This window comes from Chionomys nivalis, chromosome 18 (assembly GCF_950005125.1).
Source record: "Chionomys nivalis chromosome 18, mChiNiv1.1, whole genome shotgun sequence".
Taxonomy (NCBI): domain Eukaryota; kingdom Metazoa; phylum Chordata; class Mammalia; order Rodentia; family Cricetidae; genus Chionomys; species Chionomys nivalis.
This window is the reverse complement of record NC_080103.1, coordinates 16,391,285-16,396,469: the sequence shown is the minus strand read 5'-3', so window position 1 is coordinate 16,396,469 and position 5,185 is coordinate 16,391,285.

The window sequence follows — 5,185 nt, the reverse complement described above, 5'->3', positions numbered from 1 at the left end:
CTTTACAGAAGAAATGCATTCTGCAATTCTTGGCTACAAAAGAAATTTGCGCGTTAACAGAATTAGTTTTCCCTGAACCTTCCTCGCGAAACGAAAGTGACATACACAGTGCGTGCCGCCGTACTGAGGGTGATCTGGGCATGGCAGTGCATGTAAAGAACCAGGACTCTAAAGATGGCACAGTGCATGCAGAGGAGTGCCATACCTCCTCTTTACAAGGCCAGAAGGGCCAACGCACATGCCACAAAAGACAGGTAAACAAAAAGTGGAACAGATGTCTTGCTCATAGTTACATGACAGAGGAAACATCAGATTGAAGACCAAAAGACCCAGGGAATACTCTATGTTTATCTTAGAATCTGAAGAAAAAAAAAAAAAAAGCCTAGCTGTGGGGAAGAGCAATTGGGTATCACCCAGTGGGGATTGACTGGTGGCATTTCTCCTGGGAATAGAGCTGGGCTGCTCTAGAAATGAGGGTCTTAAGAGAGTTTAAAGAAAACCACCAAAAAGAAATATTCCTTTCTTTTTCTTACATCTCTGGTGCCTGAGACAGGACACGATACAAGATAAACACCTGGAATATTTATGGATTGTAATGCAACAGTTTTTTACCCCAGGTACCTGGCTGAGGAATTTTTGTTTTGTATTCTTTCAAGATTTTATTTTTAATTATGTGTGTGTGTGTGGGGGGGTGTTTATTAGCTTTTTGTCAATTTGGCATGAGCTATAGTCATTTGAGAAAAGGGAACGTCAGTTGAAAAAGTATCCCTACCAGACTGGCCTGTAGATCATTCATATTCTCTCTCTCTCTCTCTCTCTCTCTCTCTCTCTCTCTCTCTCTCTCTCTCTCTCTTTTCTCTCTCTCCCCCCGCCCCTCCAAGACAGGGTTTCTCTGTAGCTTTGGAACCTGTCCTGGAACTAGCTCTTGTAGATCAGGTTGGCCTCGAAATCAGAGATCTGCCTGCCTCTGCCTCCCAAGTGCTGGGATTAAAGGTGTGTGCCACCACCGCCCGGCTGGATCATTTTCTTAATGATTGATATGAGACAGCTCATTGTGGGTGGTGCCATCCCTGGTCAGGTACTCCTGGGATGGATGTATAATAAAGCAGGCTGAGCAAGACATGAGGAGCAAGTCAGTAAGCAAGACTCCTCCCAGTTTCTGTCTCCAGACTTCCTGTGCTGACTCTCTTTGAAGATAGACTGTTGTGGGGAAGGGAAATAAGCCCTTCCCACTCCAAGCTGGTATTTTATCACAGCAATAGAAACCCTAAGACTGTGTGTGTGTGTGTGTGATTTTGGGACCATGAGTATGGTGCCTGCTGAGGTCCAAGGATGCTATCAGATCCCCTGCAGTTGGTTTCAAGCTGTGCTGTATGGTGTTAGGGACTGAACACTGTACCTCTGTAAAAGCAGTACAGGCTCTTAACTGCTAAACTGCCTCTCTGGTACCCTGGATCATACACCCACATGGACCTTCAAGTCCCACGGGGTTTTCTAAGTGGTTAAGCACACCTTTTGCTTCCATGAAAGCCTAGGATCATAAGATCATACTTTAGTTTATTCTAATGAGATGCCTCAGGACAGGGTCCTAGATTACCCCAAGTGAGGGACAAATGAAACCAGAAGTTCCAAATGTTCCAACACCACGTCCTCACCTTTCTAAAAGACAGGGATGCCAGAGATGGAGTTCAATCCTATGGTCAACAACTTAATCAATCACATCTATACAGTGGAAGCCGGGGTAAGAACTCTGGGTACTGCAGTTCAAAGGGGCTTGCAGACTGGTGAAGAGATTGAAGTGCTGGGAGTTTTGGCACCCCTACCTTCCTGGAGAGAGAGGAACGGTGAGTCCTTTGGAGCTGTGTCCTTCCATTTGTCTGTTTGGGAATTAAAGCTTTTCATCACTGTCAAAGGACCAATGGACCACAATTTAGAAATCTTAATAGACTTTACTTTCAATTCTAGAATCAGACAACACTTCAGAGGACAGAATAAGTGCTCCAAAGGGCCAAGCTAAAGAGGCTGCCTTAGCACAGAGGAGGGCTGTAGAAAGGAGAAACTAAAGGAAACTGTCAGCTGTTAGTTACTTCCACATAAGCAAAGAAACTGAGGCGCTAGTGTCAAGCTGAAGCGCGTGCACATCTGTGCGTGCATACATGCATGCATGCGTGTGTGTGTTAGTTGATGTTTGTTTTTGTTTTGAGACAGGATCTTGCTATATAACCCAGGTTGACTCTGAACTCAAAATTCCCATGCCTTTGCCTTCCAAGTGTTAGCGTCTCTGCCAGCACCACCAGTTCCGACTAGGACACATTCTGTACTAAGGACTAAGGCAAGCGGAGCTTCACTATCATTCCAGCTGAAACTGGTTGTGGGAAATACAGCTGCCATTTCTCCCTCATATCCCCCTGATGGCCAGATGACCGGTCTAACCTCAGTATGATGACAACATGGAACCTTAGCATAAGTGACGACATTGTGACCTTTAGTCTGCTCTGTGCATGGCCTAGTGCAGAGGCTTATTCTAACACAATGGTCAGCTCTAAGTTTTATTTAATACAACAAGACTTTAGCTACCAACTGCTTTCAGTGGATTCTGTGAATTGTTCCAGAAAATGATGGAACCAATATGTTGTCCTGATTTGAATCACAGAAGCCCTGGGAACACACATCCTGGGAGTTGGAAGTGAGGGTCGTCTTCTAGGGTCCTCAGGCTAACTTCAGGGAGAGTCAGACTCAAAGAACTTTGCCCTTACCTATATGGCATCAGGGTTGAATTACAAGGCACTCCCTCCTTTGGGGGACTAATGCTGGAACACAGCATACATTTTCACAGGCCAGTCCATGATATTAAAGCCCTCTGGACCAGCCGCTGTACTAAGTGTTTTATATGTACTACTGCCCATTCTACATACGTGAAGCCGAGGCACGCAGTTGGAAAAACTGTGATTTGAACTCAAGCAGTCTGGCCTCAGAGTGCAGAGGCACCAGAAACCCTGCCCCCATCCAGCCTCCCACTCCTCAGCTCCACCCTCTGGATTCTCAAGCAGCTGGTGGCAAATCCTGAGAAAGACAAAAAGGCTTTCTCCTGAGACACTCCACCCTAGCAGCGGTGACGCGGTTCCCGGGGCCCGGAAAATGGAAGGGATACCACCTGTCTCATCTCGACTGAGACATTAAGTGTGAAATTCCTCAGACTCAATCAGTGCCGTCCCCAGAATCAATATTCATTACAGCCGCATGCATGAACAAAAGTTAATCGTGAGGAGGGCCTAGAGGCTGCTCCCAAATTGGCTCCCCGAGAAAGAGAAGACAACGCCAACGGAGTTGCATCTTCCTTCTTTTCTGCCATGGAGATGAAGCACAGCAGAAAGTTCTACTCACATGAAGGGATCGAAAGGACTCCACGGCTGCCCCCTACCCCGCCCCCCGCCCCCCGTCGTCCTCATAGTTCGTCATATGTAAAATATTTTCTATTTGGAAGACAAAGCAAGACTAGATTAATGGTAGGGCTAGTGACCCCTATCTATAGAGGGCCTTGGCCTCTCATGAAAATTCTTAATAGAGTTCTTTCCCTTTAATTGCATGCCAGACTCTTCGGGGGCCCATCCATCTCTATGGACGCTCCAGGCACTCGCCTCTCTTTGTAATATGGTTCTGCCTGAGTGTGGAATCAGCTGATGAGGCCAGGGGTCCCAAGGCAGAACACCATCTGGCCAAGGTCATGGGTGGCAGATTACCAATTAGGAGGCATGGCAGGGAGGATGTTGTGTGGCCGGGGTCCAGGAATGGATGGTAGAGCAGCCATTAGGAAGGGAGGTGGTGTAGGTGTTGCCGCAGATTAATGCGAGGCTCTCTGCTCTCGGGGGACCCTGCATGAAACCTTAAATTTGGTCACCGAGAGATTTCAGAGGTGGAAAATGAAGCAACTTTATTAACAGACGGGCATGACTCAGAACTGTGTTTCTCAAACTTTCACGAGCGTTTGAATCACCAAGGAATTTTGTTAAAATATAATTTTGGATGTAGTGGGTCTGATATGGGTCTAAGATTTATTAAAATTCAGGAAGAAAAATAAAGGTAAAATCCAGGAGATGCCAATCTGCTGGTCCTTAGACCACTGTGACACAAGACTTAGATCCTCTGCGGTTCTCTGCTTCCCCTCTGGAAGGCTTTGTTTGCAATAATCTGTATTATTGAAACTTGGTTTCTACAGGCCTCCCTCTATGCCAGACCCTTAAAATAAATGGGGTTCCTTCTGTATGCTGATTTAATAATGATAAATAAGAAAGAGCTGCCTCCTACACTTCATTTTTTTCACCAATTTTTTAATTGTACAAGCGATACATTTGGAATACTTAGACATGCCATTTCCTCTGTGGTATCTTTTCTTCTATCTAAAATAAGGACTCATTAGTTCACGAGAAGTTGGTAATATATTCAATATACCGTTTGTGTGCGAGTTTAGCAACTGTACCTATGTGTTTCTCTAATAGGAGTTATTTGAATAAAAATCTAAACATAAACTTAAACTACACAGGCACACTTACTTGGCTTCGCACTTAAATCTATCAACCTCTAGCACCCCTTATCTTCTTTTTTAATTTTGCTTTATTTTTATTGTTTTTATTGAGTTATATATTTTTCTCTGCGCCACTCCCTGCCTCTCCCCTCCCCTTTCACCCTTTTCTATGGTCCCCATGCTCCCAATTTACACAGGAGATCTTGTCTATTTCTACTTCTCATGTAGATTAGATCCATGCATGTCTCCCTTAGGGTCCTCATTGTTGTTTAGGTTCTCTGCGATTGTGAGTTGTAGGTTGGTTTTTCTTTGCTTTATGTCTAAAAGCCACTTATGTGTGAGTACATATGATATTTGTCTTTCTGTGTCTGGGTTACCTCACTCAATATGATGTTTTTTAGCTCCATCCATTTGCCTGCAAATTTCAAGATGTCATTATTTTTCTCTGCTGTGTAGTACTCCATTGTGTAAATGTACCACATTTTCTTTATCCATTCTTTGGTTGAGGGGTATTTAGGTTGTTTCCAGGTTCTGGCTATGACAAACAATGCTGCTATGAACATAGTTGAGCACATGTCCTTGTGGTAAGATTGGACATCCTTTGGATATATATCCAAAAGTGGTATTGCTGGATCTTGAGGAAGGTTGTTTCCTAATTTTCTG